The 15,490-nt window shown below is 43.3% G+C and overlaps 1 protein-coding gene across 2 annotated transcripts in view; it reads left to right on the plus strand.

Annotated features, from left to right (window-relative positions):
- The first annotated feature begins 980 nt into the window (after positions 1 to 980).
- Positions 981 to 15,490, plus strand: part of LOC146805265 (von Willebrand factor A domain-containing protein 5A-like) — a 671,080-nt gene continuing 656,570 nt past the window's right edge. Inside the window, exon 1 of one of the 2 annotated variants that reach the window (XM_085622439.1) lies at positions 981 to 1,121. The gene's annotated coding sequence lies outside the window, so the exon portion shown is untranslated. The remainder of the gene's footprint in view (positions 1,122 to 15,490) is intronic. The other variant, XM_085622440.1, reaches the window with a different exon arrangement.

A 15,490-nucleotide genomic window follows, 5' to 3' on the forward strand; every position in this document is an offset into this window, starting at 1 on the left:
TTTTAAGATAGGTGTGGCAATGGTGGGATTTCAGAAAGGGATGGACGAGAAAGAGTTCAAACACTTGGGTAAGTGGTGGAGTGATATATGAGACCATAAAGACAATAGTTTATAATAAATGTTTAGCAATGGATGGGAGTTCGTAAGGAGACGCTCCATACAGTGCAAGCAACAAGTAATACTACTGGGATTGCTTGGGAATAAGGCTGTATTTAGAGGATTTGATAGAGGGGACGAGATGGGACCAGCTGATGTCACGACTAGGGGAAAACAAGCAGTTATGGGAAGAAGCAGACATATTCATATAGATATCCTGGGCAGGTTTTTTTCTTTCAATTCTGGGACCTGTAGACCTGCTTTATAATGAATAAACTAGCTACAAGTCCCAGAATTCAAAGAAAAAAGAACCTGGACTGGAGCAGCTTATCACACATGACCTGTACGTATTTTGGCTGCCTGTTTACGATTTTTATTTTATATTATTGCTTAACTTCCTCGGCTTTGTATGTGAAATTCACTTTTTGTCCTGAATTTGTATCTTGAATTTTTGCTATTTATACGGAAATATAATTGTCACTGTGCCTTGAATTTGCTTCCAAGTCAGGCGATCACCCTTTTATCTTGATTAAATGTATAGTCAGTTATGCGTCAGATGGCTGGGAAATCAGGGAAGGAAGGAAAAAATTGCGTGCAAGGAAACGGCTTCTTTCGTCGCGTTACAATGTTAACATGCACTGCTTTTTGGGGCTTTTAAAATCAAGACTCTTTACCTCCTAAATTGAGAGCGTTGTCATGTATTCTACGGCCGCTATGTTGATGTCAACTGAGAAAGCAGTGCACTTTCGCAGCTCTTGGCGTCTGCAAATTATGCGAATTTCTCTAGTAATCTAATGTATTTTACGCTGTCAGAGCGCGGTTTAGGTCGGTATTTTGCAGACACTCCCAGATTTCACGGAGTTGATATTTGGCAGAGAGTCCCTACTGCAGTGGGCGTGGTTTGCCAGTAATATAGTGTAACATAATAACCCGTAGAAGGAAGAAAGGTCCCCCGCCCAATCTGCAGAACTCTTCGGTCGAACAAGTGTGAAATCAGCGGGTGCGTGTTCGGAGAGCTTTACCAGGTGAGACTCGGATACACAGAGTAGGTTTAATCCGGCTGGAGGAGGAGGAAGAAGGCAGAGATGAGTCTGTATCTGCTCCAAAGTCGGCAGCTCTGGCAGTTAAGACAAGGAAACTTGAGCGGCCTCCCCCCACCTCATCCTCACCCCCTCCCCTCTCTACCCCCTACCCCTCCCTACCTCCTCTCCCTCCTCCCCCTTCTCCAAAGTACATGGAGGAGCGCTCATGTCAGGGTAATGTGCTGAGGGGGCCCCAGAAAGATCTCCAGTGAACACTAACTACAGGGTATCCATCCTCGGATTTACGTTTAAAAATCAGTGTTTTATGGCACTTGTAGTACTCGGAGCGAAATTAGACAAAAACTAAAACCAAAAACTGAACCATTCAAATTGAAGGTATAGGGAACCCGAAATGCGTGTGGGTCCCATGGTCCTGGGCAGGGCCGGACTGGGAACATAAAGCATCCCTGGGAAATGTTGGCCGAGCAGCCCCCGTACGGGGCACAGCGAGTGCAGCGAGCGAGCCTTACCACTACAAAGAAGGGTTTTCTGTGGTTCCAAACCCCCCAGGAAAATTTGGGGGAAATGGTGCATTCTCGAAAACATTTGTCATTATATATATATATATATTCGTCTTCGCTTTTAAAATATAGTAATTGATGACCTTACTATACAGGATACGACAATCTTTATTAGAGCTCTAAATGATTCCCTCTTTATCACAAACAGTGCCTCTTAACTCTCCATAGCCCCTCTCTCAGGTGTATTTCATTTGTTTTAAAGCACCCCTCATACAAGTGTAGGATGTCGGAGCACTACATCACACACTCAAACAGGGGCAATGAATCCTACGTGTGTAAACCGGTGTATAGAAAATGTTACATAAGGAAAAGGTGTAGGATTCCCATTTCATCCATACTGGTAGACTTTTTCTAAAAGTGCTTGGTCTGGAGAAGGACAAACTCACGATTTAAAACATAACACAATGGCTAGGGTTTACATTGATAATAAGAATTTATTTGTACCCAAACAAACCTTTTTTAGCAACATCAGGATAATGAGAGGCTGGGAAGAAAAGATAACTTTCCCACCTGTACCATGCGGTTTGCGCGTGTCTCTTTGATGGCAGTTCATAGCTCACCGTGCTAGATTATGATTGTAACTTCTGAACTGCAGAGTAACTAAAGAATCTCTGTGACAAAAGCTATGCACATAAAAGACTTCTCTTTGATATGCATGGTACACGCTGTTTGCAGCAGGCATATTAACCCTCTGCGCTACCTTAGATGAGTCAAAACTGTCACTAGACAAAACTCTCATCTCTTTCCACAGCCCAACTCATCCTTCTGGCTGTTTTTTTAACCTAGTGCTCGCATAATTAGTGAATGTAGCTGTCTATGTATCTATATAGGTACGCAGTTTTTTTGCGAACTCCCTGTCCTCAGCCTTTAACCACTCCTTGCAAATCATGTCTTTGTGTAAGAGGTTAAATATCTCAATGTACTCCCAAGCCCATATATTTGTTTGGTACTTACCAGAAAATGCTACCTTAAGCATCTTATCCCCGCATGTAGGGCAGTTTCATGTGTACATACCCCCCTCCCCCTGCCTTTGTTTTTGTTGTCCTTATCCTTCTATATGGACTACTGGTGTACTAGGAGTCCCTATCTCACCTATGCCTACCCTTGCATCTTGTAACTCTCCGCCTTTATTCTTTGCATTCTGCTTTCTCTGTCCTTCCTGGTCTTTTTTCCCATCCTTGTTAACATTATCTGCTGACTTGACTGTTTCCACCTCTGCTCGATCTTTGTCTTTAATATTTTTTTCTCATGACTCAAATTATGTTTTTTGAAATTCTCCAGCAGTTACTTTAATCACCAAAGTTTTCTTGACACTTATTGTTTCTGGAAAACTGCTGGATATACAAGGAACTTTGCAGTGCTTTTAGAACAGTACGGTCAGTCTGGCCTTGGTCCTGAGTGGCTTTGCCAGCGTGTGCTTTCCTTGGAGTTGATGGGTGCTCTCCGTAGACTTGTGGATACTTCGCAGGAACACTAACCACTTTGGATTATATGCAGCCCTATGTTGTGAGGGAAAAGTTAAACGGGTCCTATCGTGAATAATGCAGTGCTGGTTTAAAAAAGAGAAAGACTAGAGCAAGTAATTTTTTTAACTGGGATCTTGTGACTGTCATGTTGTAAGGTGTTATATGCTTTCTGTATGAATCCTGGTAGGGTTCCCAGGTTGCGCAGTGTGTTCCTTATTTAGTTGGTCTCTGTGGTGGAAGTTGCTACCTATGAGTGACTACGTGCATCAAGTGTGATGCCAGGCAGAGTTCTGAAGTTAAATGTACGAGTAACTTATCCAGTCCAGATTTTAGGTCTAGCTACAGACGGCTTTAGAGTACTGAAAAACCTTTGATGCCAATTATTTAAAATGAGTGTGCTTTGGATCTGCATCCTATTGGTTATTTGGTGTATCATTTCACCTCCTAGGGGTTGCTTGCAATGTAATTTATGAAATATTATTTTAAATCTAAAAAAGACACTTAATAATCAAACATTGATTTTTTTTTTCGTATACATACATGCATACACCCACACACCACAGTTACCGCCAAGATTATTAGTACCATGACGACTAGAAGTACTAGCATTACCACCACTTTTAACATGAATGATATTACCACCACTATTGTGTTTGCTTTCAATAACTAAACCAATATTGTCAAAGCAAGTTGCTGTGGCTTCACGTTGGGTGCTTTTTGACCGCCCCCCATTCATATTTTTCAGCCTTACATAGCTGCTTGCAGGTGTGCATGAGTTATAAGTTGCATAAGGTGTTCGGGGAAGGATTGAGGGATGTCCAAGATCGAAGTGGAAAAGGAGAATAAAATACTAGCACATGAGGAAGGGAAAGGATGAAAAACACCACCTCAATCAATTTTCCACAGTTGCCTTTTTGTAAATACTGTGTGATGCAGTACGCTTTTTGTCGTGATTAAGGCTTCCAGAATACTACTAACCATGAACTGTGCATTTGTCTTATAGAGACTTCCTGTGTCATACGCTAAGTGCTGCATTCCATAACACTGTAACCACACGTTGCTGGTCAGAACATGGAAACACTTCCCACTTAGTATAAGAACCAGGACAACTCCGTTCCAGGCACACACCCTACATAGTGTAATATGTGCCCATGTGGGCAAGCGCTTCAGAGTAGAAGAGGGCAGTAAGCACTACATTATATAACAGTACAAAATACTCCAGGAAAGAAGTTGGTGCTATAGGTAGCTGCCTTGGTGGTCCACAAATAACTGACATTGGCAAAGCCAATAGATCTCGCCTATGCGAGAGCTATTGACTTTTCCAGTATCTTTTAGCGATATTGCAGAGCACCGCGATTGCTGTGCTGCATGGGTAAAAGTAAAAAAATGTTTTTTAACACTGATGTAGCCAGCGCTGACTGCATTATAGCACTTTTTTTCTTATGGCAGATGGAGATGTGAGAGAATGAGCAAAAGTAGGAAGGGAATAAGCAACATGAACAACGGTTGTATTAAAAAAAAACAAAAAAAAAACAAGCGCTATGACTTGGTCAGTCCTGGAGGAATGAAGCAGCACAGACGATGGAAGGATGGTAAATTGGAAGTAAGACACAGCATGGACAAGGGGTTGTCCGGGAAGGAGGAACGCAGACATTGGGAGGGAAGAAACAACATGGACCACAAGGAAGAAGAGAAAGAAGCAGCAGCAACATGGTTAATGAGGAAGAAGAAAGGAAAATAGTACCCGAAACACAGCGCAAGCAGCGGAAGGACACCAATCAAAGTCAAGCAATCAGTACTTTGGTCTTGCTTTACACTAGGAAGAGTAAGTGAAACTGGCACATACTGGCCAGTTAATAAGCAGTAAATAAGAGGGACAGTAAAAACAATGAATGGTAAGCAATGGGTAGGCTTCAATCCCCTTGTAGTAAACAATATCTCTCCCAAGCGACAGAACATATGCGCTGTTCTAGGCGAGACCTAAAAATGAAACTGGAGATAGAAGAAAGGACTGGGGAATAAACAAAAATGAAAAAAGCCATGTGTAGAGAAGGTATAAAAGATTGGTTTCGGTTAGCTTAACTTTAAAGAAATTGGTCCAGTGCTGGGACTTGTCAGTTATTATGATGTAAGGAACGTACTTACTGTATTATTTTGTCTTGACAGTCTTAACTGATGTCAAGTTAGTCTCTTGACCTCAACCTTAAATTTGCTAACTGTGGATGCAAAAAGACCTGCGTTGCTTCAGCTCCATCTTTTCATGGATCACATTGTGATCCCGGGATATTAACTCTCTCGCCTCGTGGAGTTCATTACATAAAAAAATGTTGAGCCTTCACTACTGATTTTGAGGAACTCAGTCCACAATTTATCACGTTATAATCTTTAGGTCGAACCTAGCGCAGCATGCATGCGCTGCTCGACTTTTTGTAAGGGCTTTCAGAAATCTCCCCTCTCGGTCGCACACATGCTTTTTTTTTCTCCCGGGCTATTGGCCTTTGCGTGCGTCTTTTTAACAAAGACAGCACGCAACTGGCCCGCCTTTTTGTCCCCCATGTTCCCGTCCACGGCCTAATGCTTGCGGTTACGCGCAGCATATGTTTCCAATTATCGTGGCCAGACGCGGGCGCGATAATTGGAAACATATGCAGCTGCTCGTAACCGCGCACGCACACCAGCAGTCTCCACTCCGGAAAATAAACCCTGCTGGGCCCGCCCTGCTCCGCGCCGCAGAGGTGACGGGCACAAATCATCCTCACGGCATGTTAATGACATTCGCTGTTAACACATTTTTCTCGTTACTGAAATTGCAGGGTTCGACGTAATTGGGATACAATTTGAACGTTTTCTTGAGGTATGTAACTATAAATCTGCGGGATTGCGGGAATGCAATTCACATGGTGTGACGTACTTAGGAGAATGATTAGTGAGGATCTGGCACGCGCCGCAGCAAGGGAGCTTTTATTTGTGGCACACTTCAATAGGCTCTAATTTATACAGCTTTCTATGCATAAAATGCTTGTGGTTACTTTAAACAGCTTTAATGGGTTGTAAAATAATTGACATTCGCAGCGCATACCCCTTCACACAAGGTGGCCACCTAACTCTTAACAAGCATTTGCAATGCAATAGGTCTCGCATTTACGCGAGCTTAAGCTATCAGCATTGTAAATGGCAATGCCTTTTATTTATGTTTTAAAAACAAACACATAAATAAAAGGCATTGTCATTTACAATGCCAATAGCTCAAAACCGCGTAAATGCGAGACCTATTGCATTGCAAATGCTTGTTTTTTCTTTCTTCATTCGTACTGGAGAACAAACACTGAAAAGAGAGAAAAGCTTTACGCTAGCAGGGAAGCGGATGTCTGTACCCGAGACGAGAGCAGCGTGTTACGCTTTTCAGCTTCTTAATATAGTGAAAACAATTTAAAAGTTGTTACAGTTCCTCTAAGCATTTTAACGGGGATGGATGAAAGCCTAAATCAGCCCTGTCGTGTCAGGAATCATTGTGAATCGAAACTATCTCCCTGGCTGATTAAGGAGTATAGTGTATTTATTACTGGCTTCATGGTACATGCATACAACAAGAAATACACATCACCAGCCAAGAGGCCGCGTAAACGTCAAACACACTTTCCAAACATAGTCCAATAACATAAAACCCCAAATATCTCCAAGATCTTTCTTCGCGATCCATAGCCGCAGCGTGTCATTGACCAGCTGGACTCCGATGGGTGAACAGCCCAGAACGGTATGGAAAGGACGCCCGCTCTACAAGGACATACAAGTGGCAGAAATATGCTTATATAAATATGCCCGAAAACAAACAAATGTAATACATGCCTGAAAAACGCACCAATTCCTTATCTAGTACAACTCTTAATCCCTCCTATTGTTTAAACAACGCTGAAAATTCTAGAACATTTGCTATCAGGTTATTTTTATATTTTATTTATGGCAAATTACAAAATATCCATATTCTTGCGATGCATACAATAACATTGGCTATAGGCGTTACATTCAAAATAATGCGCAAATAAACGAAGCGTCGCACATTTTTCAAATTAAAGGGAAATGGCTGTGATTAGTCAAGCTTCTCGGAGGGGCTCAGTCTAAAGAAAAAAATATAGCTGTCTCCAATAAACTTCTAGTATTTTAATAACATGCTAGAACCATTTAGTCAAGTTTAGTTGAGCGATTTGTATGCGTATATATAAGGATAAAAAGAAATCAACCGTCCCACTCTTACTATATATGCACAAAGGGAAACAGTAAACCCAAGATGGGACTGGCCTCCCAGACGTGTCTTGCATTTGGCACTCAGCAGTAAAGCCTCCATCAGACCTCTGTAAAGTCGCCCTCATTTGGGGGGGTTGTCTCCTATGATTGGGTCACAGAAGCCTGATATGTGACAAGTACTGTGGTGTGAAAGGCAGTGGGTGTGGGAGGAGGGTGAAAGGGAGAAGAGGTGAGCCTGGACAGGAGTCTGAAAATTGAGCCTTGGTCTTCGAGGCACTGTATTGATTCAGTCACAACATATGTACAACATGCCTCATTAGGGGTAGTAAGCGCTACATAAATAAAATGTATTTTATATGTAAACACAGGGCTCGGGTTGCTGTATAGTACACAGTAACCAGCCCTAAAAGTGTTTTCTAATGTAAGCTACAAGCAGAATAGTGAATGTGAAAGTGTTTGTTACCCTGGTCAGAGTAAAGGTTTTACTTTACACAATACATTCTTGAATCCGATGCCAAGAGGTGGCTATTGAGGCTTCAACTTTACACGGATACAATAGCAAAATATAAATTGGTGATAGCTGAGTGAGCTGTCCAACCTGCATATTACTGATTGAAACCATGTAGGATAGCTGAGCGGGTTCACCATCTGTCCGAGTTCTGTGTGTAACCTGAAGGGCTGAGCGAACAGATCAGAAAGTTTGGAGAGTTAATGCCTCTGGCGGGTGTGCTGTAGGGCATGAGGTGCGTGTGCTGAATCTGTCCAGGATGTGCTCAGTCTGTTAATATTTCAAGGTAAAAAATGGTCGTGTTTGTTTGTTGCAATGTTTCTCTTCACACTGTACACAATGGCTGCTGTCTGCCCTGCAGTGTGCGCCTTAACCCTCTGAACCATCTTCCATACAGACAAAGTTGGTAAGAAGTGTGCCAGTTAAGGTAGGTATTCATGGTAACATTCCTACTGTTGAACTCCGAAGGCAAATGAAGGCCTTACATTCAAACCATATTGAGCGACACAACCATGCAAAATCGACAGGATATAGTGTAAAACAAGCTGCAATTTCAACAGCGAGAGCACCAGAGGCCTTTGCATCAGAGCGGGGCCTGGGAGTGCGGCATCCAGTGAGCAGGGCACCCCTGTTGCAGCAGCTCCGATCGGAGCACAACAGCTGGTCTTTTCCGGCTACAGCCAAGAAGGAAATGAAAGTGGGCACTGGAAATGGTTAAAGGAGAAGCGGAGATTGATGATTGTTAAAGGGGCAGCCACCGGCCATTCAGATGAGTAAAAGAATAAGGACGCCCTGACGTTCTAATTTGTTCAGACACGAATTGCTTGAAACACTGCTTATTCCACCTCTTAGAAACCCATGCCTCCAAAGCAACGAGGTCAGCCCGTGACCCCGCGCGTTCATGACTTGTTAAGGGAATTCCCTTCACACACACGGATAGGGGACACTCTTGGAAACAAAAGGGAGGAAGGGGTTAAGGGTGGGTGCACGGTGGGAGGGCGACTCAGTGAGGGAAGCAGAGATAAAACACAACAAGCGGCCGTGCGGCCGCGAAAGTGAAAGCAAACCAGTGCTTTCAGGCTGCCAAATGGTGCGTGCGCCCGGCGCACATGCACTGTATTTGGAGGCCTGAAAGCACTCGTTTGCACTTCCAAAACTCGCTTACTATAAGTCTCGCCAGAGCAGCGCTAAAGCGCTAGCTCAGACGAGACCTAAAAACTTGAGGGAGGGTCGGACGGGTAAATAATACACTATCCCTGCCAACCGGTGTGTTTGTTAACTGGTAATCTACATGGATTGACAGGACTATCCGTCACCGTACTATAAACTCGCTCCGCCCTCTGCACTACTGGCCAATACCCTCCCCTTCCGTCCCTGGACCCTACCACCTGCCTGTAAATCCCGGGTGGCCCACCCCCCAAAACCCTATTGTCATGCTAGCACACCCACAACTCTCCAGCAGTTCACGCAGCCATCAACCACCCTGCTGCTCTCCCTCCACACCATTGCACTTCACCGGTCACTCGCAGTCCCGTATCTCTCCCTCAGACCTCTCCAAAAGCTCTCGCAGTCACCTGTCATCAGAGTTCTTCCTCTGTTCTCTCACTTGTGATTATCTACCTCAGCTTAAAGTTACCTCTTCTGCCAGTATTTCACTCACTTCTCCTGTAAGAAAATGTCAGAGACTCAACCCCTCCGGTCAATAATATAATTTGACTCCTACCAAAGGCAATAGATATCACTTTCAAGACCTTATACATCTTTAAACATGCAACACTTTAGATTACTGCACGTAAGAATATCTACCAGATAACTAACCACCTACAAAATACCGAACGCGAGACCTATTGGCTATGCCAATGCTTGTTACATATTATTCTAGATAAATGGCATTCTTCGTTTTGCTCCGTATCCCCAGGCAACCGCTTTAAAAAGAAAACCCGCGGCAGGATCCGTGATATTCATTGTATATGGAGAAATCTGGACACCTTATCTCTGTAGTGTAACTGTTTCAAAGCAATACAGGGGCTTTCAATGTTACAAGTATTGCCAGGTTTCTGTTGGTTCTGAACTATTGCAGCTCTCTGCCTCCCTCTTTCCATAATTTCTGTATCACTGTCTCTTTCTCAATAAATATTCACCTTTTAAACTAACACTCCCTTCTTCCAACCATCTCATCTTTCTCTCACTCTCATTTGCAGTCCCTGCTTTCCTCCCTTTCTTCTTGCCCTCTTTCTCTTACATGCCCCGACCCCCATTGAAGGTTTTTACAGTACAAATCAACTCTGATGCATCTGCAGAAAGCAAACAATCTACTGCGCCTTTGAGCTATTACTTAATTCCTACCTCCCAGCTTGTGTGTCTAGCCACACCGGTACTCAGACTTAGCCGCTGTTGCACTTGTTACCTTGATGCACTATACATTTAAATTGTGTAAAAGGGCAGCGTTGAAAGGCCTTATGCTGTGCAGGCAGCTGTGGCATTCTTCCCCCTTTTTTCTGTTTTTCTTCTCCCATTTTCTTTCATAGCTTAGAGTTAACTAACTGGTGGTGTTCCATGTTGTATATTACTTCACCAGCAGAGCACCAGGCTTTGTTGGACTGCATAGTGGAGGGTATCTACAGAATCCTCGCCTGGCTACGGTGAGATTGGTAGATGAATGGTATATTATTCCCCAGACCTTTTTACCTGTGCTGTGTGTAGGGGGAAGTGTCTGCCAAAACTCTTTTTAAAATTTGTTAATTCCCTAATAACTAGATTTCCTCGTTTCCTCCAGTGTATGATAGTTTGCCATATTGTTGGTGTTATATACGGAGATCTTGTGTTTTATTTATAATAATTTGTATATACTGCTGCTATTCTATGAGATAAAAGTATACTTTACCAGTGCTCAATTTGCAAAAGATTGAGTGCCAGGTGGCAGAAGCTCTGCTCAGAAGCCCGTAGCCAGGGCAAGCAAACAGAATACCAAGGCTACATAGTCTTGAATCCACTTTATGCCTCCTAATCCACTACTAAACACTCCTTGCCCTTTTAGCTTACTCTTGCAGGTTCCTACTTTCTCCCTTTGCGATGGTTCTTCTGTCTTTCTCTTCGGACATTAGGTGTTCGAGGTTTTTGAGGGAGTGCAGATGAAAGTTGGCTGACTGGACAAGTGTGTTGATGTGTTGGATAAAGTGATTTTATGGTTGTTTAAGAATCCAGTCATATTATGATATTTTGTGTGATTGATGCAGAAAGATCAATTGATGGACAGAATGCAGAGCAATGTCAAACATTCACTGCAGTACACAGATCTGGGCCAAAATCCGTCATTTTATTTGCTCCCCATGTCATTCCAGTTTAAACCCAGCCATATGCAAATCAGCCTTGACCCTGTTCCCCATGGGAACAATCCAGCCTAGGTCCTCCTGGACCGGAAAAGAGCATCCTGGGAACGGTTTCAGGGCATCACCCAGGCCAGCTTGACTCTAGTGGCATGGAGAGTATGGCATCCACGTCTGAGCATACCTGTCCCTCTCGGGTAGACAAATGCAAAAAGATCAATTGATAGACGGAATGCAGATCAATATCAAACATTCCCCCCAGTAGAGAGATCTGGGCCTAAATCCATCATTTGATTTTTTTTTTTTTTCCTCCCCATGCCATTCCAGTTTAAACACAGCCATGTGCTGATCAGTCTTGACCGAAACCCGTCCCAGGATGCTTGTTTCCGGTCCTCTGAGGACCTGGCTCGACAGTTGGACTGGACTGTTCCCATGAGCAAAAGAACACAGGATTAACCCAGATCTCTTGGCTGGGGGTGAATGTATGATTTATTCAGCATTCCATCCATTTGTTTGCATTGCTCTTTTCGGCCTAAGTGAGATGGGCATGCCCAGACGTGGGTCCCTTACTCACTGTGCCACTGGATTCAAGCTAGCTTGCTGATGAGGGTTAATACCCTGAAACTGGTCCCAGGATGCTTGTTTCCAGTCCAGGGAAGACCTGGCTTGGCAGTTCAGGCTGGACTGTTCCAATGAAGACCAGGGTCCAGACTGATTTGCATATGGCTGGGTCTAAACGGGTGGCACGGTGAGCAAAAGAACGATGGACTAATTGAGATCTCTTGACTGGGGGTGAATGTATGATTTATTCAGCATTCTGTCCATCACTTGTTGCGTTGCACATTTTGGGTGATTGAGGCATCAGTCTTGCATTCCTTAATCATTGGAGGGTTGAATATTTTCTTTTTTTATAACTGAGAAGGAATTCCTTCATGAAGATTATCCTTTTTGAGTAGTTAACACATGGTGGATATTCCTTGCAAGTAATAATGTATCTCCACCTTCCATGCTGTTGGAGCAACCACAACCGACATATGCCTCAATGGCCCCCCAGTAGGTTTGATGGTGTTTTAATTCTTGGATGCAGTGGCATTCACTGTGGGCATGTGTAAATCAGATGCTTGTGTAGAGAAAAGGTCTGTTCTACCAGCAAGAGTTTCACCCCACTTGAAATAACTAGTCTAAGACCTTCCAAAAAGTATTACTTTAATCATTTGTTATCTCTCTTCCTTGCATAGCAAGCCGCAGAAGACCCAAAATACTTTTCTTTGTTTGGTTGTATAGTTAGGATTAAAAGATGGCAAACCATTTTACATGGATCTGATGGTAAGCCAGGGCCCACTTTCCCTTAAGTACTGTCCCTTTAGAACCAATACCCTGTTCTTGTTTGGACCTTTTGAAGGAAGTCCTAAAGCCTGCCCTCAGAAAGGCAGCGTTCCAGAAGTTGAACATACTGTTGCAACTACCATTGAGGAATGGCCTACACCTTGAGCTCTAATATAATAATCAACTGCTGTTTTACGTGAAAATTGTTCAGTAAGACTGTTCTGTTCCATGTGAAGAGGAGCTATCCTGACTCAGCTGAGCAAAGGTCCTGATGAATGAGATTTTCTTAAAGGGACTGATGCAAGGAGAGATCATGTCCATGAGCCATGATGACCTGTAGTCTGTCTACTCTGGATTTAACCTGACTCGTACATGCGCCACCTGCATCACAAGAGGTTTGAGATTTGATTGCAGATTCTGAAGGTCGATGTCTGCTTGTGCACCTGCACTGCCTTTTTGACCTGTTTCACCCCTATATATCCTATATACAGTTCCTTAGTCCATTATTCAGTGGTGTTATTGGGAGAGTGGGTGAATGAGATAACAACAAGCCTGTAGAATTAGTGATGATCTTGTATATCCTTCTTTCCAGCTCTTGGCTAATTGTAGTTACTACTTTTCATCGAGTTTCCTGGGTGACCGGTGCTGGCTACGTCCACTGGAAGCTCCCAGACCTGGGAGCGCTACCATGCACTGAAAATCTTGTCAATGGCAGACCATTGCAAAAGTACAGCACCCTAATATTATGTACACCTTTGTGCCATCTTATTTCCTGCAACCCCCACTCCTTTCCCCACCCTTGAAACAATGAATGGAGGAGAGATAAGTATGTAATTCCTCCTAGTCCTTTCTTCTCCAACCCCCTGATCCCCCCCCCCCCGCCCACCCCCTTCCCATTGCAACATAAGGATGCCGCTCTATCTCGGACACCACTTCGACTTGGGACTCTACCCATTATCTTGGCCCGGCTTGTACTCTTCCCTTAGTGGTTTTGGAATCCCCAGTTCTCTTCTGGGTGGTGAGATTTTGATTGTTGGTGCTGCAGTATTTCCTTGGGTTCAGTGAGCAACCTTACCTAAACCCCATCTTGGGAGGCAGTAGGGATAATGGCTATTGGATAATATCCCTTTTGATGCATTGTCAAACCTTGTCTGGCATCCAGCGTCTATTTACTTCAGCGTGGGAATCAACATATCAATTACAACTAAGTGGAACATTCTACAGGTGTATGACACTTTGATGTGCCTTACTTGAACTGTTGTACCGTTTCTCATGATACATAAATATCTATTATTTTGTCTGTGGCTTTTCTTGGTTACATTGACATTTATTGTGTGTCAGTAGTCTGTTGTGTTAGAGTTCCGACCCTACTGACATCTCAAAGAGTAGTTATCTCCACACAGAGGATCTTAATGGGATAAACAATACCAAAAACGTACAGATCCGTGGTATTTGCAAAAATCACAATTTGTACGTTTAGCTGCTTAATCAAACCAACAGGACAGCAGTCCTATATGCTCATGAATAGCTGTTTGTAGTGAAACCACCAAAAAAGATCCTTTTAGGACAAGAACCCTCACTCACCTGAGGGTGACATGCATCAACATTGGGTTCCCTCCTCACACCTGGACTACAAGGTCTATGATGTGAGCTACAACTCCCCAGAGGGGAGGAGCTGAGGTGTTTTACAAAGATGATTGGAAAGGGGTAAGTGAGGGGCAGATTGCAAGAGAAGGGTTAGGGTGACGAATAAAACTATCTCCAGGGGTCCATGTGAGCGTTATTTAGTGGCCTCGGGGATAGAGTTTAAAAGAGGACTGGGGATGGATCAAATATATCCCTCTCAAGGGTCAACATGTTTCTGCCCATAAATGGTCCCATACAGCATCCCGGGGCATTCATCAGGACCTCAACGTTATATATTCACTCTGAAAATACTTGTGATAGTGAAAAGATAGTTAAAAAAACAATATAAATATACTGGCCACCAAGTGATCAAATCGTCCAGATTAGCAATGACCCTTATTATTCTGTGAGGACAGTCTTTCTGAAAGTGAGAAGAAACAAAGGTCATAATTCAGTTGCCATCGTGGTATACAAGGATATCAGGCTGGAGGTGTACTACTCAAATTATCTCATATCTATTAGAGATCAGCATAGCTTCACTTAATTGTCCATGATTGGTCTTACCTAATGATAAGAGATGTGCAGACCACTCTCAAACCACCGGGTACGTCTTGTAGTGCTCACTAAAAGGTAAGGTGCATGACAATTGCAGCCAAAACATGCAGAAGTGTGTAAAGTCACAGACTATGGCACAGTTAGTCAGGATGTATCTTACTGTTTATCTAGAAAAATGCACTGTCATATCAACAGTGGTGGTATAGATATCAACACTTTGTAATCAAATATATATGTCTCATAATGGCATATTCTCCACATAAAAAAGGAGAAATGGATTCTCTTTAATAATTACGATATTACTTGTAATGCCTAAACATCGGAAAGAGTTAGGGAGTTAAATCAGGGTACAATTGCGCTAACTGCAAATCATGTTTGCTAGAAATACATGATCAAGCGGCACGTAGGAGCCCGAGATTAGCGTCGCTGTCCCTGGGGCTAAGCCTACATCGAAAAAACAGCTCAGTACAGATCTTACAAAGCGACTAGATTCCCGCTTACCTCAGTTGGCGATTTCGCAACCACACAAACATCCCAGTGAGAGTCAGATTCGACCGCCGTCTGCTTCCTGTTTGAGGATGCAGTGTGTGACGTGTTACATGCACTACGCCTATTGTGTGCGTTGCGCTCGCGTGACTCCCTTATTGGTAATCTTGGGACATGTAGTCCCAGTAATAGGTGGTGATTACAAATTGTTCTAAAATCATTTTACAATGATATTTGTCTTAGACTAGAATAATGT

The sequence above is a fragment of the Triturus cristatus genome, chromosome 8 (genome assembly GCF_964204655.1).
Source record: "Triturus cristatus chromosome 8, aTriCri1.1, whole genome shotgun sequence".
NCBI classification, from domain to species: Eukaryota; Metazoa; Chordata; class Amphibia; order Caudata; family Salamandridae; genus Triturus; species Triturus cristatus.